The following is a 25,621-nucleotide window of genomic DNA, read 5'->3' as shown; positions in this document are numbered from 1 at the left end:
AATACAGGCTATCTATGGAGGAGAGAATTTAACTCTCTATATTTCAGTAATGTTTTTCAAGAACAGGAAATTAACTCAGGGATGAAAGGAAGTCCTCTCTAAAAAACCATGCTGATTCAGGAATCAATAAATATTCAGAGCTGTGTATATATCCTTCCTCAGGTTGGATGTATATTTGGAAAGTGAGACTGGGCTGAACCCAGCCAGGGCTTGACTCAGTTGCCTTATTTTCCTGTAGGTGCTAGAGCCTCGAAGAAGATATCCTGAGAGGCCATCATGTGCAGCTTCACTCCAGCCTACATCTCTTGGCTTGGCTCCACTCTGGTTTCCTTTTTAGCTCAGGTCCCCACTCTGCATGTCTTGGCACTAAAATGGTGGAGCAGCAGCAAGTGAGTTAGGGACGCATGTCTTGTTCATTTATTTTTATTAGCTTTCTCTCCCTAGAGCTTGGAATCTAAGAAAATAAGGACTTCTGTCTGTCTTGCTCATCATTATAAAAGAATAGGGATTTCTGTCTTGTTGTCATTATATCTCTAGTTCCTGGCACACAGTAGGCACTTAATAAACACTATAAATATTGCAACTTTGCATATACACTATTTCATAAATATATGCATATATCTATAGCTTAATTTTGTAGAGGTGGAATCACTATGTCAAAGGTATGTTTATTTTAAGATTTTATAAGTATTGCCAAACTGCTATCTATTGGGTTATACCATGTAATATTCTAATACCCGCCTTCCCCCAAATAGCATGTTCCATAATTTTCAATTGTCTTTTTTTCCAATTTACTGAGATATAATTGACAAATTTCATTGTCTAAGGAATACAGGTGATTATTTGATATATGCATATATTGCAAAATGATTATCACAATGAGTTAGTTAACAAATACATCACCTGGGGGGTGGGGTGAGGGGTGGGTGTGTGCTGAGAACTTTTAAGATTTATATTCTTGGCAGCTCTAAAGTATACAACACAGTATTGTTAACTATAGTAACCATACTATACTGTAGTTAATGTAACTACTGATGTAATCATACCCCAGATTTATTCATCTTATAACTGGAAGTACATATCCTTCAACTGCCTTCACACATTCTTCCCCCCACCACCCTGAAGACTACTATTCTTCTCTGCCTCTATGAATGTGGTTATTTTAGATTCTACATATAAGTGAGACTGTTCAACATATGCACTCTCTAACTTACGTAATTTATTGTAATACCCTCCAGATTCACCCATGTTGCAAATAACAAGATTATCTTCTTTTATGTGTAAATAATATTCTTGTGTGTGTATGTATCACATTTCTTTATCCATTTATCTGTCAATGACATGTTGTTTCCATGTCTTTGATACTGTAAACAATGCTGCAAGGAACATGAAGATGCAGACAGCTCTTCACAATAGTGATTTCATTTCCTTTGGATACATATCTGGAGTGGAATTGCTGGAACATATGGTAGTTCTATTTTTAATTTTTTGAGAAACCTCTATACTGTTTTCCATAGTGGCTGCACCAATTTACATTCCCACCAACAGTGTACAGCAGTTTTTTTCTCCACATTCTCACCAACATTTGTTATCTTTTGTCTTTTGGGTAATAGCTATTCTAACAAATGTGAGGTGTGGTTTTTGATTTGCATTTCACTGATAATGTTGAGCATCTCTTCATGCACCTGTTGGCCACTTGTACATCTTTTTTGGGAGAATGTCTATTCAAGTCCTTTGTCCATTTTTTAACTAGATTATTTGCAGGGTGTTTGGCGGGGGGAGCTATCAGGTTGTATGAGTACCTTGTATATTTTAGATATTAATTCCTTATCAGATAGGTTTGCAAATATTTTCTCCCATTCCATAGGTTGCCTTTTCATTTTGTTGATTTCTTTTGCTGTACAGAAAAGCTTTTTAGTTTGATGGAGCCCTGATTATTTATTTTTGCTTTCATTGCCTGAGCTTTTGGTGTAATATACAAAAAATCATTGACAAGACCAGTGCCAAGGAGGCTCTTTCCCTTTTGCTCTCTTCTAGAAGTTTTATGATTTGCAGTCTTATATTTTTAAATCTTTAATCCATTTGGAATTAATTTTTCTCAGTGGTGAAAGACAGGGATCCAGTTTCATTCCTTTGTAAATGACTGTTCTCTTTTCCAGATACCATTTATTAGGAAGACTTCCCTTTTTACCATTGAATATTCTTGGTTCCTTTGTTGTAAATTAATTGACCATATATGAATGAGTTTATTTCCAGGGATTCTATTCTGTTCCATTAGTCTATGTATCTGTTTTTATGTCAGTACCAGACTGTTTTGATTACTACAGCTTTCTAGAGTACTTTGAAATCAAGGAATATAATGCTTTCAGCTTAGTTCTTTCTCAGGATTGCTTTGATTATTTGGATCTTTGATTATTCCCATATGAATTTTAGGGTTTTTAAAAAATATTTCTGTGAAAAATGCCATTTGACTCTTGATAGAGATTGCATTGTATCTGTAGGTGTTTTGGGTAGTATGGATATTGTAATAATATTGAACTTCCAATCCATAAACACAAGTATCTTTCCACTTATTTGTGTCTTCTTCAATTTCTTTCATTAATGTCTTCTAGTTTTCAGCATATAGATCCCTCACTTTCTTGGTTAAATTTATTCCAAGTATTTTATAGCTGTTGATACTATTCAAATGGGATTTTTTCTTTTATTTTCCTGATAGTTTATTGTTAGTATATATAAATGCAACTGATTTTTGCATGTTTATTTTGTATCATGCACTTTGCTGAATTTTTTCATTAATCCTAAGTTTTTTGGTAGTCTTCAGGATTTTCTATATATAAGATCATATCTTATGCAAAGACAATTTTTCTTCTTTTCTAATTTAGATGACTATATTTCTTTTCTTGTTTGATGGCTCTGGCAATAGGACTTATAGTAGTAGGTCTCCTGGTTCACCAAGTGGCCTCTATATACAGAGTGCAAGGAGAAACCAAGAAAAGAGGCAGGCCACTCCAGACTGGTAGGTGGCAGGTTTAATAAGCAAGGGAAATTACTCATGAGGTTCTTCCTGTGTGGTTGCAAGATATGTAGATCTCCACACCTGCCCACCAGAATCTTAAAAGTTTATGTAGAGGCCTTAATGGGGTTCAGTCACATATGTTGTCTAGATGGTCTCAACAACACCTTATTCTCTTGAGGTGATGTCTTTGGACAATTACTAATATGGGAATGGTAGGTACAGCATACATACCAAGGACCAGCTAGAGGTGAGGGGCTTCTGAATGCCTAAGTCCAACTTGAGGGTCAACTGGCAGTCATGTTCTCTTGATTACCTACTCCAACAATGTTGAATAGGATGGTAATAGTGGGTCCCCCTGTCTTGTTCTTGATCTTAGAAGAAAAACCTCCAACCTTTCACCATCGAGTATGATATGTCATACTTGTCATATATTGCCTTTGTTACGGTTGAGGCATGTTTGTTCTACCCAATTTGTGGAGAGGTTTGTCTTATTAGTAAAGATGTTAAATTTTGTCAAATATCTATTTGACCTATTGAAATAATCATAAGACTTTTATCTTTCATTCTACTAATGTGAGACATTAGTAGATTTGTTGTATTTGTATTTGTTAAATCATCCTTGCATCCCAGGGATGAATCCCACTTGATCATGGCATATGATCCTTTCAATGTACCATTGAATTCAGTTTGCTAGTATTTTGTTAAGAATCTTGCTCTTGTGAAGAGCACCAGGTATAGTATATGTAAGTGTTGAATCACTAAATTGTATACCTGAAACTGATATTATGCTGTATGTTAAATAACTGGAATTTAAATAAAAACTTTTTAAAAAGAAAGAGTTTTGCATATCTATTCATCAGATACAGTGGCTTATAGTTTTCTCATAGTGTCCTTATCTGGCCTTGGTCTCAGGTTAATGTTAGCCTTCTAAAATGAGTTAGGGGGTGGTCCCTCCTCTTCAATTTTTCAGAAAAGTCTGAGAATTCTTCTCTAAGTGTTTGATACAATTCACCAGTGAAGCCATCTGGTCCTACACTTTTCAGTGTTGGGAGGTTTTTGATTATTAATTCAGTATCCTTACCCATTGGTCCATTCTCTGTATTTTCTATTTCTCCTTGATTTAGTCTTGGTAGGTTTTTTGTTTCTAGGGATTTATCCATCTCTCCTGGGTTATCCAATTGTTGGCATAGTTATTCATAGTAGTCTCTTGTTATCCTCTGTATTTCTGTGGTTTTAGTTGTAATGTCTCTTCTTTCATTTATAATTTCACTCATAATTTCATTATTTGAGTCTTATCTCTTGGTGACTCTAGCTCAAGTTTTGCAAATTTTGTTTCTCTCTTCAAAGAATCAACTCCTATTTTTGTTAGTCTTTTCTACTGTTTTCCTATTCTCTGTTCCATTTATTTCTGCTCTAATCTTTATTTTCCTCTTTGTGCTAACTTTGGGCTAAGTTTTCCTTCATTTTCTAGTTCCTGGGATGTAAAGTTAGGTTATTTAATCGAGATCTTTCTTTTTTTCTTAATGTACGCATTGATATTACTAAACTTTCATCTTATAAATGCTTTTGCTACAACCCAGAAGTTTGACTATGTTGTGTTTCCATTTTTGTAGAGCCACTAGCTGGGCTCTGTAATCACCTCTGGTCCAGCAAGCTCACAGGCTGTGTTCCCTGGCAGGACAGTGTCCATGAACTGGAGGGTATTATGCTGAGTGAAGTAAGTCAGTCGGAGAAGGACAAACATTATATGTTCTCATTCATTTGGGGAATATAAATAATAGTGAAAGGGAAAATAAGGGAAGGGAGAAGAAATGTGTGGGAAATATCAGAAAGGGAGACAGAACGTAAAGACTGCTAACTCTGGGAAACGAACTAGGGGTGGTAGAAGGGGAGGAGGGCGGGGGGTGGGAGTGAATGGGTGACGGGCACTGGGTGTTATTCTGTATGTTAGTAAATTGAACACCAATAAAAAAAAAAAAAAAAAAAAAAAAAAAGGACAGTGTCCATGGACTCTGCGACTGGGCAGTGCTGTGGGACAGGCTCTGCAATTGCTCTTGGTCTGGTGGAATCTTAGGCTGTGCTCCGTGACTAGATGGTGCCATTAGCTGTTTTAGGTGGGGCCACAGTCTGGGCTTTGTTAAAATCCAGGACAGATAAAGCCTAGCCCTGAAGGTTCCCTGAGCAAACAGAACAAGTTTAGTCATGCAGAAAAGCTTAATTTGGCTTATGTTAGGAGGCTAACTTGACCTGGATGACTTCTTGCTTATGTTTCTAGAAATTACAAGTGAATTTGAGCTGTTTCTTAAAATTGATAAGAGACAACAACTGAAAATTGTAATATTGTAACCAATCTTTGTGAGGAATAAACAGTTACTGCTTTCTCACTATATAAGCTTCTTAGAGCGGTATACCCCTGAGACGCATTCCATGTTCTGGTTTGAGTCCTCCTGTTTTGCAAACTGTCTTTTTGCAAATTGTCTCTTTGTGATGTAAAATTTTGCGAATTACCATTGATTCATTGGTTTTGTGTTGACTGTTTTGAACTTTTGATACTTTATGGAGTTAGAGGTGGGATCCATGAAAGACTTTCAACAACTCCAATGCCAATGAGCAACCAAGAGCTGGTAGCCAGAGAGCCCACAGAGCTCACAGCCTTTTCCTGTCCCTGGAGCTTGAGGGGGAGTCTCTCTTGGGTCTGAGCTCCACTCTCTACATTCTGAGTTCTCCAACTGTATTGTGCACACTTGTTTCTGTTTCTGTTTCGCTTTCTTGTTTCCGTGTTTGTTTGTTGATGGGTAAGTCACCCATCCTGTTCAAAATCAGGAAAAACACGTGATTCTAGATGTTTTAGAACAATTGTTAGGACATTTTAGGATATATCCAAAGGCAAGATTGATTCTATCTGGTTCTTGGACCAGGATCTTGAGCCTTTCTGGAAAAATGGTTGAACTTTTTTTTAAGATATTTATTTACTTATTCATGAGAGACACAGAGGGAGAGGCAGAGACAAAGGCAGAGGGAGAAGCAGATTCCATGCAGGGAGCCTGATGCAGGACTCGATCCCAGGACCCCAGGATCACAACCTGAGCCGAAGGCAGATGCTCAACAGCTGAGCCATCCAGGTGCCCCTGGGTGAACTTTTTAATAATGTAGAATCACAATGGCCATCCTGGGGAATCTCTGTTTTAGATAGGTTCCTCTTAAGTGGAACTCTTAAAAGAGAAGTCCGAAACCTCTTTGAGACAGACAAGGGAAGTCATCCTTTGGTTGGTATGCAGAGGCTTCTAAAAGACAAAATGACTTCAAAATTAGTTCTAAAAGGACCCCCGAAGCATAAAAATCTATAGTAAAAAACTGGCCATCTGAGCAGGTGACCTTACTTAACTTGGTCCATCTGTCAGAAACACAATTTGAATTCAGCTATTTTTTTCAGGTTTGTACCTGAGAAATGACTAAAAATTTTAAAACAATAGTTATAAGATCTCTGTGTCTATCTGTATGTTACATATGTCTTTGTGTGTATAATGTGGATATGGGATATTTTTCTACCTCCAGATGGTATTGCCAAGATTAGTTTATAAAGATCTATTTAATTGGCTCAAAAAATTAAACATTTATATAAATTGAGTATACTCTCAGAAACACAGAAACTGACCCAAATATTTTTCAAGTTCACTTGATCTGGGATAATCCTCAATAAATAAAAGCTAATTTAAATTTGTTGGCTTAATAAAGCAGGCATTTCTTCAAAATTTGTCAACAAGCAAAAGAACTTAAGATGATGTAAATTATTTAGAGATCTAATCCAAGCATAATTGTTAAAAACAAGTAATTTAAGTAAATATAAATAAGATCGAAGTTCATGCTAAGTTAAACTGAATAATGGATAGTCATTGAATATCTAAATCATTTCCAAATCAAACAAACTAAATGTTAAACATAAGTTTATCTGCTTTCAGCTTTTTAATTTTCATACAGAGACAAAAACACACATTTGGGTCTATTTATAAACATGCTTTATGCCATACTGAAAAAATTTAATGTAAGAAAGAATATACTTCTAACAATTTTGAAATGTTCTTATAAATTGGCTAATCTATAGAATGCTTATCTATGATAGTTCACATTGTGTGCTAATTTTTTTATAGATTTTATTTATTTATTTGACAGAGCAGAAAGCACAAGCAGGAGGAGCAGCAGGCAGAGGGAGAGGGAGAAGCAGGCTTCCTGCTGAGCAGAGAGCTGGAGGGACTGAGGCAGGCAGGATCCCAGGACCAGGGCATCAGGATCATGACCTGAGCAGAAACCAAGAGTTGAACTCTTAACGAACTGGGCCACGCAGGCACCCTTGCTCTCTAGTTTTCACGAGAAAGCAACTTGAATTGTCAAATAATTGAAGAGGTTGGAAGAAGAGTTGAGAATATAAAATGAACCAAAGTGAAACTCAGAACACTTAGAATAATAATCACAAATTAACCATGCAAACTGTGTGCATTGGTGCTAAGGAAATACAGGCAAAGCAGCAAGCATCCTTTTGGAAGATGAGAAGCAGTGGAACACCCATGAGAGCTCTCTCCTACGATGGAAGGATTTACTGTAACTTCTCCTTTTTCCAACTGTGGTCACAGACCATTGGTGAATTTTGATTAATATTTATTTAAACTGAAAAATATATATAATCTATATCTATCCATACAGATAAATGGATAATATATATCTTCACTTTATCTATAATTCATAGATTGAATTATTATAGGTTTATTTGTATCATATATATCTTATAATATATCTTATAATATATAAGATATATCTTATATATAAGATATAAATAAAAGAGAATAAATTCATAGAAGGCAAAACCGAGTACATACACGGCAAATACTGAACATAAGAAATATGTGTCAGTTCATTAAACTTTTCTTTCAGTTACTCATATGGTTTTATACATGTAAGTATGTGCTGCCCCACAGCATATGCCATATTTCCTGCCATGGAATGACTCAACATGTTTGAAAGCCACTGCTCTTGTAAAACAATAAACTGAGTAATAAAAGGGTCTGTGCAACCACCTGAAGAGGCCAATACAACAACAATCACCATTTCTGTCCAATACATGCACGGTGGTGACTCCCCAAGCCCAGGCTATGATCACTCTGTGGTAGTTTTGTTACCTTCTCTTTGCAGATTTGTAGCCAGTTAGCAATCTTTGTTTACAAGAACTTTCCCATTTCTTACAACCATTACCAGGCTGGGAATCCTGTTTGTGGCTTCCTGGATATTTATAGTGTTGCCATCAGTTTAGAAGTTGTTGACTCATTTTTCAAGTCTTTTTTCTGACTACTCAACATGGAGCAATCTTCTTTAGCCATAATGTGGGGATCTTGTTGCCCTTACCTGTTCTATTATTCCCAGTAGAACAACTCTAATTGAGCTGTGTTAGAATGAGCCTACAGACACAAGTGAATCTCATCTTGTAATTTCCAAAAGGGATATGGTTTATTTTAACTATATGACACAGGAGTTTATATTCATTTAACAATTATGTAGGCAATTATGTTGTCCTGTAAGAGTAAGTCTGTAATTACTCCATAGCAATTGTCTTGCATTCTTGCCTACGTAAGATTTGTACGTTTTGAAATTGAGAAAATAATGCATGAACTAATAAAGTTGAAATCATCAGCAAAAGAAAAGCGGTTTCGAGAAGTTTTTTGTGTTTTTTCTTATGTGTGTTTCTTTTCGTTTTGCAAAGCTACTAGAAATAATAAGGATTTAAGAAATGACTGTACATGAAACGTAGAGAATATGTTTTCAATAAGAGAAGGTATGATGAATAGAGATGCATTTTTGGTAAAGGGAATAAAAGAAGATAATTTTATCCGTAAAATGATTGTTGCAGAATAGGAAGGAAAAAGAACAAAATCTATATATTGAAAGCTATAGTAGGTTTGTGGAAAATCAATCTTGAAAAAGTAATTTTTAAATTTTTTTCTTTTTTATTTAAATTCAGTTAAAATATAATATATAATTGGTTTCAGAGGTAGAGGTCTTTCATCAGTCTTATATAACACCCAGTGCTCATTACATCATGTGCCCTCCTCAATATTATCACCCAATTACCCTATCCCTCCACCTCCCCTCCCCTCCAGCAACCCACGGTTTGTTTCCTATGATTAAGAGCCTCTTACGGTTTGTCTCCCTCTCTGATTTCATCTTGTTTTATTTTTTCTCTCCCTTCCCCTATGATCTTGTTTTTTTCTTAAATTCTATACATGAGTAAGATCATATGATAATTGTCTTTCTCTGATTGAGTTATTTTGCTTAGCATAATACCCTCTAGTTCCATCCATGTCATTGCAAATAGCAAGATTTTGTTTTTTTATGGCTAAGTAGTATTCCACTGTATATATAATACCACATCTTAGTAATCCATTTATCTGTCGATGGACATCTGAACTCTTTCCATAGTTTGGCTATTGTGGAAATTCCTGCTATAAACATTAGGGTGCAGGTGCCCCTTCAGATCACTACATTTGTATCTCTGGGGTGATACCTAGTAGTAGTAGTAGTACAATTGCTGGATCATAGAGCAGCTCTAGTTTCAATTTTTTGAGGAAACTTACACTGTTTTCCAGAGTGGCTGCACCAGCTCGCATTCCCATCAACAGTGTAAGAGGATTCCTGAGAAAGGAATTTTTTTTAAAAGGTTTTGTTTATTTGAGAGGGAGAAAGAGAGAAGGAGAGCATGAGTTGGGGGAGGGAGAGAGGGAGAAGCAGACTCTCCATTGAGCAGGGAGCCAGACTCAGACAGAGTTCCAGCCCAGGACCCTGAGATCATGACCTGAGCCAAAAGTAGTGTTTAACCACCTGAGACACCTACATACTTCGAGAAAGGAATTTTATGTGTGACCAAGCTAAGATTAAAATGGATTTAGTTAAGTAAAAAAGAAAATAGGAAAAATTGTAATATCAAAAGTATACTGGTGCAAAATCAGAATTCGGTTTTTCTTTCTGTTAAAAGGACACAGTTTTCTTAGATTCTGGTTTGTAAACAAATGTTTTTTTTTTTTGTTTTTTTTTTTTAAGATTTTATTTATTTATTCATGATAGTCACAGAGAGAGAGAGAGAGGCAGAGACACAGGCAGAGGGAGAAGCAGGCTCCATGCAGGGAGCCCGACGTGGGATTCGATCCCGAGTCTCCATGATCGCGCCCTGGGCCAAAGGCAGGCGCCAAACCGCTGCGCCACCCAGGGATCCCAACAAATGTTTTTCTTTACCATAAATGTATTCTGAATAAAAAACAAAGATTCTATGTTTTGTCTTTATCAAATCTTTGAACTTCCTAAGCAAACTGAATCTTCTCTAAAAAAAGAGTTGTTCTTTTTTTTAAAAAAAACTATATAACTTTTGTATGTTTTTTTTTTATTTTTATTTATTTATGATAGTCACACAGAGAGAGAGAGAGAGAGAGGCAGAGACATAGGCAGAGGGAGAAGCAGGCTCCATGCACCGGGAGCCTGACGTGGGATTCGATCCCGGGTCTCCAAGATCGCGCCCTGGGCCAACGGCAGGCGGTAAACCGCTGCGCCACCCAGGGATCCCTGTATGTTTTAAATTTCATGGAAATCATTATCAAATAACAAGTGACACTAAACTTTCTTTAGGGAATATTTATATGGAAGTTATTCATATACATGTTCCAGAAATTATATGGAATTCCTGGGAATCTTATTTGTCCTATTACAGTGTTATCAGCCATAATTCCAACTATTATCTTAAAATATTGGATATCACAGATAAACAAATTTCCCTGTCAATTAAATTATAACGAACTCTGATCTTTAGCCATGGCCATTTTTAAGCCTTTTGTCATTTATAGTTACCGTTTTACTCAAAGACTTTTATAAATATATTTCATCTTCAAGGGCACCTGGGTGGCTCAGTGGTTGAGCGTTTACCTTTGGCTCAGATTGTGATCCTGGAGTCCTGGGATCGAGTCCCGCATCAGCCTCCCCACAAGGAGCCTGCTTCTCTGCCTGTTTCTCTGCCTCTCTTTGTGTTCTCATGAATACATATATACATATCATACATATGATATATATATCATCTTCAGAGAAATTTATGGACAAGTACTCTAGAATGCAGGTTTCTGATAACTTTAAGATCATAACACTGAACTGGCTAAGAATTTCTAAAACCGTGATGGAAAACAGACGAATTTTTAAAACTGCCAACATAAGATCCAGATCAACATGAATTAAAACAGAAGACTAAATGAACTAATGAGGATGATTATTATTTTTATGACTTAATTTAAAACATAGTTTTTTTAATGTTTTGTTTTCCAGATCTAAAAGACCCTATATGGCCAATCATTATGGTTATTGCACTTACATAAATAATCAAGCCAAGTTTTTAAAAACTAGATTTAATTTATTAACAAATTAGTCTTTCTATTGTTGTCTCTGATGCAAAAGGAAATGATTATACAGGAAAAAAATTACACTTCAGTAATATACCTTCATAGAGATCAGATTCTAATACTGTTAATTGTATTTGAAGATTGTTTTCTATCTGTACACTGGACTGGTTCCTGTATCCTAATTTCCTCCAATAGGTGTCTAAAACTCCCAAACTAACATTTTCCATTTTCTCCCACTATTTTGACTTGGAATCACTGTGAAACTAATAGCTGCCCTTTTCCCAAAGCTATGCAAGCTAAAGCTGAACGACTTGATATAAGCCTCAGAGACTCACCACAACAATTCAGCGTGTGAATAATTCTTTTGCCTATTGCTCTGGGGCCACTCAGAAAGGTCACCAGACACATTCACACTGCAAACCAAGAAAATCCATCTGTTTGCCATTGCTTGCCTTCTCCATCTAAAGATGCTTAGAACCTGACATCGAGAAATCTCACCTGGCTTCTAAGATCAGAAAACTGAATTTATAATTTGCTCAAACTATTAACCTTTGTTTTTCTTTTGTTTCCATAGAAATGCCTCTCATTAAAACACTGCTTGCTTACTTCATAGAAAGGCCTAATTTAGGAGAAAGCTCACCTGCTACACAGTCTCCTAAAATATGACATCCTCAAGTTCACTCATCCCAGCTGGTGTGTGTTTGCTAATATATCATGTTGCACTTCTGTAAACAACTTGTGAAAAAATTGTACATGGGCTTAGAAAGGTAAAGCCTGAATCTGATTATAACCCATTTGATTTATTTCATTGGTTAAATCTTGGCTCCTGAGAATCAGTGCTCTAGGGAATTTCTCAAGCCTTGGCTGCTCTCACATTAACTTCTCAAGTACACTGTATATTCTCGAAGGTTTTCAATGCTTGTTAGCAGCCACTCTATATGCCAGAGTATCCACTGGGGTCAGACAACTGGATGAAATCAATAATAACCACATGAATTATGAAGAAGTGATCACATGGCCCTCTGGCCTGATGACCCAACTAATGAAAATAGTGAATATGTGATTCTTTGGCCTGACTACATCAACAGCAGGAACTTAGAATAACACTGTAATGTTTTGGACACACTCTCAGCCTGCAGAGAGAAAGCCTGAACAGAGGGAATTGTTAAAATCAAGGACAGACAGAGATGAGGCTTGAAAGTTCCCTGAGCAGACTGAACCAGCTTACTCATGCAGGCAAAGTGCATTTAGCTTCTTCTGCAAGGCTACCTGGACCTGGATCATTTCTTGCCTGTGCCTCTAGAAATGATAAGCAAATTTGAACTGTGATTTAAAATTGGTATGATGTAACTACTGAAAATTAGAATATTGTAACTAATTACTGTGGAGAATAAACAGTCACTGTTTTCTCACTCTCTAAGCTGCCTTATAACAATATACCCAAGGGGCGCCTGGGTGGCTCAGTGATTGAGCACCTGCCTTTGGCTCAGGCCACGATCCCTGAGTCCTGAGACTGAGTCCTGCATCAGGTTCTCTGTGCCGGAGCCTGCTTCTCCCTCTGCCTATATCTCTGCGTCTCTTTGTCTCTCATGAATAGATAAATAAAATCTTTAAAATATATATGTATATATTTAAAATATATATGAGGATTCATTCCATGTTCTGGTTTGAGGGCTCCTGGTTTGCAAACTGTATGCACAATAATTTTTACCAATTACTACTTCAGCAATTCATTAGTTTTACTTTGGCTATTTAAATCTTTGACAGCTTCATAGTTGGACAAAGCTCTGTTCTCCAATCAGGCAGAGGCACAGGCTGTACTTCAAATGTGTGGGCTACAGGTGGAGCTTCACAATCAGGTAATCTGCCAGCTGTACTCTGCTATTGGATGACACTGCTGTCCAGGCTCTCTACCTGGGCAGGGCCACCCACTGGATCCTGCAGTTGGGTAGGGCTGGAGACTGTGTTTTGAGGTTGGGCGGAGTCACTGTCTGAGAACCTTGGTAGATTAAAGCCACAGTCTTTGCATCTCATTTGGGCAGAGACACTGGATGGGCTCTCTGCCTAGGCAGTACCAGAGGCTGTGATCCAAGGCTGTCCAGGGTCACTGTTCAGTCTTCCAGGTCATGTGAAGCCAGAGACTATGTTCAACAATTGAGCAAGGCTACTGGATTGGTTCCCCGCCTCACCAGGGCTGCAGGAATTTTGCACAGATGCAGGAATTTTGCACTTCTTGTCAGGCGGGGCTGAAGGCTATGCTTGGCAGTTGCATGGGGCTGCAAATTTGCTTCCTTGCATAAGTGAGGCTATAGAAAGGGCCCCATGTCCTATGCAGCCCCTTGATTAGAAACTCAAATCACTCCCTGGCCAGACAGGACCATGGGCTTGACTTACTGGCCTGGGATCTCACCCAGGTACAACAGCAAGCAGACATGTGATCTCACAAGACCTGAGTGCCAGTTGTGCTAAGCCATGTTCCCCTCTCTCCATTGCTGTCTGATCCTCAGTGGTCAAATCCAGCAGATTCCCCCAGTGATCCTTGTGCTAGCCTGGGGGAGTGGCAACATGATCAAGGTGAAACTGCTCCTCCTACCTCCTAAAGCCATCTTTCTTAATCTCTGTGGTCCAGGGGGTGCTTCACCCTAACCCCCCAGGGTTCTGGGATTTTCACAACAGTGTCTTTCCTATGGATAGTTGCTAGCTAGTTGGTCATCTTGAGAAGGGGACTGAAGTTGGGAAAACCTATGCTGCCATCTTGATGGCATCACCTCCAGGGGCTCCTGGACCATGGCCAAGAGGAGCTCGAGCTGATTCACAGGCCGCTTCAGCATCTACATGTGAGCATGGTGCCCAGGGTCCTTGCATGTGGTATCAGTGACAGGACCAAAGCCAAGGAGGCTGTAACTGAACTCTCGGGGATACAGAGCTATTTCTGGGTCTGTGGCAGAGACCACAGTTAGCAAGTCAGGTACCTGGGTGTGAGCCTGCCTTCTCAAAACGGCTCTCCTCGATCTTGCACTACCTTGGGTTTCATGGTCTCCTACCTGGATTCCAGTGCTCTCACAAAAAGACACTTTTATTCAGAGATGGATGCCAAATTATGGTTGTTAGGGAGAAGGGGATATGAGTGAAGGGTGTCTTATTTGGCCATCTAGCTGATGTTTTTCCTTTTACCTTCTTATTTGCTTTTTCTATTACTTCTGCTTCCATTAGTATAAGTTGTTCCGATTTGTCGATCTTTTATACTGCTTGTGCTCTTGAGAGAAATCTAATTTGTATGTGTAACCTCATTTTTCATTCCCTTGGCTAATAATCTAATCTAATCTATGGCTCTTGGTTCTTCCATGGCTCAACTCCCCAATCTCTCCTGTTTAGATTTAGTAAAAGAAGCCAGCAGCCACCAGTAAATTGCCAACCTGTCCAAACTAGCAGAGAAACAGGAAAATGAGGATAAAGAGGTTCCTAGACATCAACCTGAGAGGGTTGACTTACATCTCCACAGTTCCAATAACTCTAAATACCTCCGATCTCATGATGTTGTGATTGAGGGTCGTGAAGCTGAGAGCAGCAGGAACGAGGAACAGGATACCTTGGGGAAGTCAATCAGCCATGCTGGAGGACTTATACCCCAAACCAGACTTAGGGCACAAAGAAACTGCAAGTTCGAATATCTGCCCCATGAACCAACTTGTACCTTCTCACATTTTCAAATGCTCAGCCTTTCAGAGGGTAAACGGGAACTCAAGCCAGCATGGTCTCTTGGGGAATATGCCAAGCCCACTACAGGGGCATTTGATAGCCAATCGGGCACATCTGAAGAGAAGGTCCCACACGCAGTACCAGAAAGCAATGAGGTGGCTTTGCTACTTCCCATAGGGATGTTCAGCCACAGAGAGGTGGGGAATGAGACTCCTCCACCATTGCCAGGAGACAAAATAGGAGAGGAATAATGGAATAATGAATAATCATCTCCCTTCTTTTGATAACATGCCACAAATCTCACCCATTCTGAAAGGTAAACTGTACTTTCTATCAGGCCGTCTGTTTTAGAACAGAAGGCATGAGGTCTAAACGTGATTTGGTGAAGCAAGAAAACGAAGAAGCTTAATTTAGTAAAATGCAAAGGCACAATGCAAGCTTCCAACCTCCTGACAGGTTCAGACACTGAAAGAAAACAGCAATTACGCAGTGAGTTATAGGAACACATGAAAGGCAGTGGTGTCAGTCTTGAGCCCGCTGGATTGGAAATAAGTATGTAAATATTTTATTGGAGTTTTGCACTGCTAAATCCTAAATCAAACACAATACGAACAGCATTCTGAAACCACCAAGCTTCATTTATCTCTCTCTACATTTTCAGCCAAAGGAACAATACGTACTGAATGATGGTAAAAAAGCAAGCTCAGGCCATCTCACCTTCTGTGCTCCACGCTGTTCCCCTCTTCCGGGTGGCCATCCTCCACCCTCCCTGGTTATTCATCCCTAACTCAGGGTATCTGTGCCACAAGCAGGCCAAGAATAGGCTCTGAACCAGATATGGAGCTCCAGCAGAGGGAGAAGAATATACTTTAGGAACCACAACCTCCAGCTGATAAAGGCCTAAATCTGCCCAGGTGGCCCTAATCACTTCCAGCTGAGGTTCAGAGGCCCAGGGAGATTGTATAGCATGGCAAGGTCACACAGCTGGTCCATGGAGGAGCTGAGGCTTAAAGCCTAGGTATCAGCCTCCCTGGTGCTTTGGGCCATTTCTGGGAGCATCAGGAAGGCACACCAGTGTCCCTCACCAAAGGGACAGAGAGGTCACATAATTACCCAGTCTCATTTTCCTCCACTGTTTGCCCACCTTATGGGTGCCACATGACTCTGCTTCCCTTGGTTTTCATGCTTCTCTTGTTTCTTCCATGGCACCATTCTGTAGAGAGGATATCCCCTCTCACCCACACCCCCAAATCTATCAACACACACAGCCCCCCACTCTAGCTGCTCAAACTTCCAAGATCATCCTCTTGTTTGGCATTTGGCACATTTCACCTCATTCTGTAGTTACTGACCTCCTTTTCCTAATCCCCACTTCTCACCAACACACACACATATACACAAACACTTATAAGCTCATTGAAGATAGGATTTGGCCTTTCATCCCTCACTATTGAACATCCCACTTGCCTAAGTCAGTTGCCTACTCTCCAGTGAGGCCTCAAGAAATAGTTGTTGAATTAATTATTTGGAAGGTGCTAGAAATTCCATCAACCCAGCCATTTCTACTCAAAAAACCTCACACAGCAGCAATTCTAGGCTTTTCTAGAAGCAAAAGTCCATGTTTGGAGTATCCTGAGATTGATAAAGTAATACCCTGTGAGTAGGAAGCAAATTCCACCAGTCTGAGCAATTGTGTGCCAAAGCTCTATTGGACCATTCTAGACAAGTCACTGGGAACCTGCCATAACAGCAGAGGCCACACCGTGTGGACAGCACTAGTTCCACTTTTATAAAAAGTAAAGGCCTTCTAAATCCCCAGGGTCAGCTCATCGAGGAAACAGATGGCAGGAGAGGGGAGGGATTTGGTATCAGTGCCAGGACCAGTATTTCCTTTAATATAGGTCAGGCAGAAACAGGTGAAAAGCGAGGTTCCAGAGTCCCAGATTAGCTATAAACAGCTTCAGTTCAGGGCCATTAACATTTACTGAGTTACCATGATGCATGAAGCTCAAGGTGGGAAAAATGGGAAAACAAAGGTCAACAGCTAGTCCTTGCCTAAAAACAAGAGTAGAATTTTTGTCAGGCAAAGTCCAACTCATGACTTAGAAACGGACTCAGCAAAGTCTTCCTTCCTCTGCAGTCTCATTGGACTTTATCCTTTCTATATATTTATCTATACACACATATATGCATATGTATATATATATGTACACACATGCACCTACAACTACATATGCTCCTGATTATTCACTCAACAAACGTTTCTTGAGTGGTAACTAGGTTCTCTCTGCACCGTTGTAGGCAGTTTGGATTCAGTAGTGGATAAAAGAGACAAAATCTTCACTCTCCTGAAATTTTCATTCTGGCTGCTTACATAACTGCCTCCCTCTCCAGACTGTAAACTTCTTTGGAGCTGAGACCACAGCATGTTTGATACATCTTTACATCCCCAGTGCTTGGCACAGAGTGAGTGCTCAGTAAGAAAGTGAAGGAAGGTCTGAAGGCAAATACTGATGCAAATACTTATAAATAGGGCAAAATTACTTGTCATCTCAAAGGAGGGCCTGAACAAAATGCATTTGGATTAGACTTGATGGATGCCTAGAATATCAAAGGGCAAAGATAACAGGAGGAGACAGTTCTGGTGTCCACAGAGCCCTGACAGCAAAGATCATGGACAGCAGCAAGCAGTAGGTGGATCCTGGAAGCTGTCAGCTTCTGCTTTGGCTGTGGTGCAGGGTGTAGAATGAGGAGGGGTGGAAGACAAGGCTAAAGGAAAAAGGATGGGTTGAGGTGACAAGATGGCAGAGGGCTTTAAATGCTCTTAGGAGCATTTTAGGAGTTACTTTATTCTGTTGGCAATTATGAGCTGCTGATTGTTCTTGAAGGAAGAGGAGGCAAGGAAAAGCCCTGGGGATACTGTGGCAGCATGATATTTGCATCAGCGGAACTTTGACTAGAGAGCCCCTTGCCACACTTTCTAAACCAAGAGATTACCTTATGCCCATAGGGCAAGAGGAGAGATCAAGGACCTAAGACACAGAGGATCCCACAGCTACGTGGCACAGCGCTCCAGTACAAAGAAACAGTTTCTCAGCTTTTTCTTATTTGGGGAACGACATTCTAAGGACATCTTCATCAGGGCAAATTAGATTAGGAGCTGAAGGCAGAAATGTTTATGCCACAGTCTTCTTAAACTTTTTTTTTTTTTTTTTTTTTTAATTTTTTTATTTATTTATGATAGTCACACAGAGAGAGAGAGAGAGGCAGAGACATAGGCAGAGGGAGAAGCAGGCTCCATGCACCGGGAGCCCGATGTGGGATTCGATCCCGGGTCTCCAGGATCGCGCCCCGGGCCAAAGGCAGGCGCTAAACCGCTGCGCCACCCAGGGATCCCGCCACAGTCTTCTTAAACCAGGACAAATAAGGCATATAAGAAACATGGGCTGCAGCTTAATTAACAAATCTACCAGCTGTCACTTGCCCAGTCATCCAATACTGCCATTTATAGATAATTAATGGAACTGTTAATAGGCTTGTGGACATAAAGAATAAAAGACATAAAATAGTCCCTCTGAGAATATATAGCCTACTTAGGGAGCCAGAATAGCTGTATAAAAATATATATAAAAAAAAAAAACACCAAATGGTAAACTCCAAAATAAAGTAACAGAACTCATTGGTTTTAAATGTCACTGAAAACTCCATCATACAGTAATGATTTGTGGCACCTACTCCAGTACCTGGCACACACTGGTGCATAGTAAATATTTATTGAGGGCCACCTAGGTGGTTCAGTCAGTTAGGCATCTGCCTTCAGCTCAGGTCATGATCCCAGGGTCCAGGGATCCAGCCCCACATCAGGCTCCCTGCTAAGTGAGGATCCTGCTTCTTCCTCTCCCTCTGCTTTGCCTCCTGTTTGTGCACTCTCTCTGTGTCAAATAAATAAACAAATCTTAAAAATATATATTTATTGAAAGAATAAATAAACATGATATTTCAGAATTATAAAGAACTGAGTAAGAATGAACTTAAAAATAAAACTTTATTTTATGAAAAGTATCAACAAAAGCATATAAAAACACTTAATATGTTCTAATGACTTCTACAAGTTTGATCAAGAATTGTGAAAATTTTCATAATTCATAACTGTGATCTCCTTTCTGAGACTTGGTCTCCTAATATACATAACAAGAGGATTGAACTTCAGCAATAAAATGCCCTCCTTTTGTGAATCAGAACCCGGTTCTTCTAGGAACAAGGCTCTGCTGAAGACAGAAAACAAGCAAGTCCATCCTTCCACGGTCTGGGCCTCTCAGATGAAGTAGTCACACTTCTTGCCAGAACGTGAGCAGAAAGCACATTAGTACATCCCGAAGGTTCTTAAACCAGACTCCCCAGGCATCAAAGATTTTCGGTTTTCAAGTATTATTAATTACCTTTCAACAATCTCATCCAAAACCTACAGATCAGATTTCTTTTAAATAAACATCCCCAGAGAGAAGAATGTCTTGCTTATGCTTCAAAGACTTCCACCTGCTAAAACTTCAGAAGGCCTGTTATAATCCACATAGGAATTAATGACATTCAACCATGGCTACCCTTCAAATCATAAAATCCCAAACTAGTAATATCTCCATCTATATTCTCAATGCCTGATTTCCACTGGAATAGTAGCTTGCTTCCTGTGGTAGTTTGATCTCCTTGAGTGTGTGCCTCATTATTGGTACTGTTGCCGACAAAATAGAACTTGGCTCTGCTCTTTGTTCTCATTACAACTTTCTGAAAAGAAAACAACCTCAGGCTGGTGGTTTTCAGCCATGGCTGCACACTAGAGAACCACTGTGGAATTTTTTTTTTTTCCACTGTGGAATTTTGAAGCCTGGTCCCACTCCCAGAATTTCTGACTCAATTTGTTGGGGATGTGGCCAGAGCACTGGGATTTTTAAAAGCACACCCGGTGGGACGTCTGGGTGGCTAAGTGGCTGAGCATCTGCCTTTGGCTCAGGGCCTGATCCCGGCATCCTGGGATTGAGCCCCACATCAGTCTCAACACAGGGAGCCTGCTTCTCCCTCTATCTATGTCTCTATCTCTCTCTGTGTGTCTCTTATGAATAAAGAAAGAAAATCCTTTAAAAAAATAAATAAATAAAATCACCCTGTGCAGACAAGGCTGAGAACCATTGGATTGGGCCATCCTAAAGGGCCTAAGCAAACTTTCTGTAGAGAGTACAGGGGAACAGCCCCAAAGAGAAAAAGGTCTGTACTTCAATGACTTTATCTGTAGGTTGTGATCAGTAATGGTTGTAGCATTATGTTGTTCAGATGTTTATAGGAGATCATATATATAAAGTATCCTGTAGTAGACATTTGTCTATTTGGTGTGCCCACCACTCACAACTGCTTCTGAGAAACCTCTTTCCCTACTTTCAATCCATGTAGTTGCTGGAATCATGATCTTGCCCTCACTCCAGGAAAGAATACCTTAACCTAAGCCAGCACTGCTCTAATCACTGTGATTGATCCAAAGATGAGCACCTGACCTAGACCATCAAAGCCAATAAACATCAGCCAATATGTGGACTTTTGCTAGATCTGTTAGGAGGAAGAAGCTCTCTTGCTGCAAGGATAATAAACTGGTGGAGTATAAGTTGCTAGGGTCATCTTGCCACCATAAAGGAGAACCCCAATATCAAGAGAGACATGTTTGTCATGACATCAGTTGAACATTCTGATCAGTCTGACATGTCCCTGGGACATCCTTAGGCATTTTAGCTAATAAATCCCATTTTGTGCTTGAGCACTTTGGTAGTTCACAAGCAAAAGAATCTTGACCAAATTGCACTTGGCAACTCTGAATATGCTTAGATACCAGACCCACTGGGAAATTCAGAATTGGGCCCTCTAGGATGGTTCCTTCTTGCTACGACTTTGCAGAACCAGAGTCTCTGGAGAGCTCTCAAATTCCCAATCCCTCTGGAACCAACCAAACACCATACACCTGCTCTGTTTCTCCTCTGTCCCAAGCCTGAATAGCCCTTGTCTTATACACAAGTTCAAATCACAACTATACTTTGAGACCTGGCTGGCCTACCTCCTGACTACTGTGGCTATATCTACCTTCCATGTTCCCATTTGCATCAAACACTCAGGCTAAACCACTAGTTTTTAATAGCTCATGTACGTATTTTATTATCCATATTGTTTTTTTCTGTGTACATGTTTGACTGATCCATCTTTAGTGTAAGTTTTGAGGGAAAGGATCTTGTTTTAGTCTACTTTCAGGTTCTCTAAATAAAGTGCAAAGCAAGTAAGTGCTTGCTCAATTTAATTAAAAGTGTAGGTTAGGGGGGAAATGCAAAGTTGAGAGTGTCCAGTGTGATCTCAATTTTTTTTCATTGTCAAATATACTTATTTTTAGGATGTGGGAATGAGGACACTTTTAATTGATTCTTAAATTAAAAATTATTTTTTCCTAAGGAAAGCAAACATAAAAATTGAATGAAAGAACCCACGAATATGCAATGCGTTTTCTAGAATAGAACCAATTAAAAACTGCTGTTCCAGTATAGTGATTAACAGCAGCCTGTTTCTCTCTTAAAAGCGTCCCAGGATTTCCAGTTTCCAGTTTGGCACATAAGAAGCTTGAAAGTCATTACTGTGTCTTAACAAGTAAAAGGATGAACAATCTGAAAATCAACAACTCTTCTTAGATCCATCAGAGAAGTGAAGTCAGAGGGCAAACCACTGCTCCATTAGAGGCAAAGACACATGATACAGAGAATCACAACTGATCAAATCAGAAACTCATGGACAGGAATCTCTCTGGATACCTCTGTGGGAATCAGTGCCAGGGCACAAGAAGCTAAACTATAATTGACAAATTATTGGAGGCTCAATGTGGACAAATATGAGAGTTAAAAATTCCAGGGGAAGGTCCAGTGTTAGGGTGGCATTCACACTTCTGTAAGTTTTACCTCTAGTAGCTCTACCACATTCTCATAGTGAGCACCCGAGAAAGACTCCTGTGCTTCCAGCAGGAGGGGTGGGGGGAAATAACCATTTTGAAATATTCCAGAGTTCTGTTCTGTTTACTAAGACCTGCCCTCAGGAGACACTATTTTACCAGAGTCTAACCTATTGGGGTTTTACCAGAACCTAATCAACCTGGGAGAAGGGAAATACCTAGCTCCAGCTCCCTGTAGCCAGTAGCCATCCTGTCCCATCAGAGGGGATGAAAAACTGAGAAGTACATGGGAAGTTCCCAGACCAGGATCTCAGGCTCACTAAAAGATAGATCTAATCCTAGGACCATGGAATGCTTCCCTTCCATCCACACTTCATCACCACATCACTAACCATTTATTGCAGTCCCTCTTGCCCACTACACCATAACCAGCTTTCAGCAAAAAATTGTAAGGCATGCTAAAAGGCAAAAACACAGTTTAAAGAGACAGATCAAGCAGCATAACTAGACTTAGATACAGCAGGGATTGTTGGCATTATCAGAGCAGGAATTTAAAATAGCTGATTAGTATGCAAAGGGCTCTAATGGAAAAAGTAGACAGTGTGAAAGAATAGATGGGAAATGGAAGCAGGACATGGAAATTCCAAGAATCAAGAAGAAATGCAAGAGATCAAAAACACTGTTACAAAAGTGAAAAATGCAGGCAGCCTGGTGGCTCAGTGGTTTAGCACCGTCTTCAGCCCAGGGTGTGATCCTGGAGACCCAGGATTGAGTCCCACGTCGGGCTCCCTGCATGGAGCCTGCTTCTCCCTCTGCCTGTGTCTCTGCCTCTCCCTCTCTCTGTGTGTCTCTCATGAATAAGTAAATAAAATCTTTTTAAAAAAATGAAAATTGCCTTTAGTGGGCTTGTTAGTAGGACACGGATGAGGAAAGACTCTCTAAGCTTGTGGATATGTCAATAGTAACTTCAAAAACTGAAAAACAAATAAAAAATCTGAAAAAGAAAAGGAATAGTATATGCAAGAACCCTAGGACAACTACAAAAACTAGAACATACTTAGAGCTGGAATACCAGAATGGGAAGAGAGAGAGAAAGGAACTGAAGAAATATTTGAGACAATAATGACTGAGAATTCCCCCAAATTAATGTAGACTCCAGGCCACAGATACAGGAAGTACAGTGGACAACAAGCAGGAAAAATGCCAAAACAAACAACAAAACCAACAAAAACTATATCCAGGCATATCATATTCAAACTACAGAAAATCAAAAGTAAAGCAAAAGTCTTGAAAGAAGTCAGAAGAAAAAAATCTTATCTGTAGAGGAGCAAGGATAAATATTACATCTGACTTCTCCTCAGAAGCCAGACGTGCAAGAAGTGAGTAGAGTGGAATGTTCAATGTATTAAGAGAAAAAACCATCACCTTGGAATAGTGCATCCTGGGATATTATCCTTCAGGAGCCAAGGAAAAATACACATTTCTCCAACAAAAATGGATAGAATTCATCACCAGTAGATCTGTCATGCAAGAAATGATAAAAGAAGTTCTTCAGGGAAGGAAAATAATAGAAATCAGAAATCCAAATCTATATAAAGGTTCAAGTTTTAATGGTACCCAGGATTTATTTTAATCAGGTACAGTAAGACATGCAGACCCAAAAATGAAACAGGAGTCACAACACACCACAAAGGGCCAGCTAGGGAAGAACTAAGGCAAGAGGAACAGGCAGAGAAAGAGAAAGAACTCTAGGTGGGAGTCTTCATTGTGGTTTTCCTGGGAAGAAATGAATGAGACAAAGTCAACAAGCTAGGTGGATTTAGAATTGGACAGTTGAATAATGTCCGTGGGCTCTGCACTGGCAGGGTGGTCTCTAGTTGTCTAGCACAATCCTGGGATGATTAGAAAAAGGGGATAATGTCCCAGAGTTCAAGAGCCCAATAAGAGGTGTCAGCTGGAGGTATGGACTCAGGTTTGATTGGTTTACATATCAGAGAAGGGCTTGTGGACGAATCCCTTACTATCTAGGAATTAGTCAACCATGGAGAGAGGCAGTCCCTCCCTAGTCAACAAGACTCCAGATGCCAGAACCTCAAAAACACGGAAATTAAGAAAATGTAGTTAATACAAGAGCATTAGAGAGGAACAAGTAAAGTTAAATACAAACCTTTGTTCTTATTCTTAATCAGCCTAAGAAACAACATTTTGTTCAAAATAATGACAACAATAATGTACCTGATGATTATAGTTTATATATAGGTGAAATTAATGATAACAATGATACAAGGGACAGGAGGAAGGAAGTAGTGTTGTCTGAAAGTGGATCTGGAAGCAGCCAGGATGTCCTTCACCAAGCGGAATGGATAAATACACAGTGGGACAGCTGGACAATATAATATTATTCAGAGCTAAAAAGAAATGAGCTACCAAGCCATGAAAAGACACAGAGGAAGGTCTGATGCATATTGCTAAGTGAATGAAGCCAGTCTAAAAGGCTACGTACTCTATGACCCCAACTGTAGAAACATTCAGAAAAAGCAGAATCTGGAGACTGCAAAAAGATCAGTGGTTGCCAGAAGTTGGGGGAAGGAGGCATGAATAGGTAAAGCACAGAGTATTTTTAGGGCAGTGAGACTACTCTGTATGATACTATAATGATAGATGTAGGTCATTATAAATACAGTGAGCAGTAATGTAAACTATAGACTCTGGGTGAATAAAACAGAAATAAAACCAACTTGATCTGCATTATATTAAATCCAGTGAGCTGGGAATTCTAATCAATGTCAATAACAATCTACTCCTTCCGAGTTGCACGGACTACTCACTACACCTCCACCTAGTGTACCAGCAGATACATATTCCCATTCCCTACAGCTAAAACCCATACCAGGCTGCTGGTTATTCTTCCAGGAGCTTTCCTATGTATAAACGAATCACAATGCTCACTAACCAAAAGCAAACTTGATTCTTACCATTAATATATAGTCAAAACTGAGGCCACATCACAGCATAAATTTGAGGGGATCCAAAAATAAATCTGAAATTTTACGCCAAACTTGTAAACTATTATGATTTTCTAAAACTTTAGAAGCCAAATTATAAACAATTGGTGCTCCTGGTTCAGGAAAAGCAGTCTCAGCACTGTCATCTCCTGGGTTATTGCTGGGGCCACTGCGTTGCATTCACGCGGCAAGAAGCAAATACTCGTTTGCAGATGACATTCGGAAAGAACATGTTATACGGAGATACTGCTTTTCCTTAACACTGCCCTTTCCCCATTCTTTTTATATTCTTTATGATGTATGGGATGAAGATAATTAAACATAGATATTGATTACTTGGCAGTTTTTCTTCTCTTAAAATTTTGAACTGACATAAAGGGCATCCCGCCTTTAATAAATGGTCAAGAAATGTGAGGAATTCAAAAACATTCTTTGAATTTTTTGTTGTTGATGTCTTAAAGGATTGATGGTATAGGTAGAAGTAATTAGTAAGAATAAAATCCAGGTCATAAAG

The 25,621-nt window shown here is 39.4% G+C and overlaps 1 protein-coding gene and 1 long non-coding RNA gene across 2 annotated transcripts in view; one reads left to right on the top strand and one right to left on the bottom strand.

The window, feature by feature from the left end:
- The window catches only part of LOC112661077 (uncharacterized), a 47,579-nt gene extending 38,890 nt beyond the window's left edge, over nt 1–8,689 (top strand). Inside the window, exon 8 of the long non-coding RNA XR_007405197.1 lies at nt 7,187–8,689. This is a non-coding gene — a long non-coding RNA (uncharacterized LOC112661077). The remainder of the gene's footprint in view (nt 1–7,186) is intronic.
- Nucleotides 1–25,621, bottom strand: part of COL6A5 (collagen type VI alpha 5 chain) — a 129,953-nt gene that overhangs the window by 95,029 nt on the left and 9,303 nt on the right.

Source organism: Canis lupus, chromosome 23 (assembly GCF_003254725.2).
Source record: "Canis lupus dingo isolate Sandy chromosome 23, ASM325472v2, whole genome shotgun sequence".
NCBI classification, from domain to species: Eukaryota; Metazoa; Chordata; class Mammalia; order Carnivora; family Canidae; genus Canis; species Canis lupus.
The sequence above is the reverse complement of the archived record's forward strand: the minus strand, read 5'-3'. Positions and strand labels throughout refer to the sequence as shown.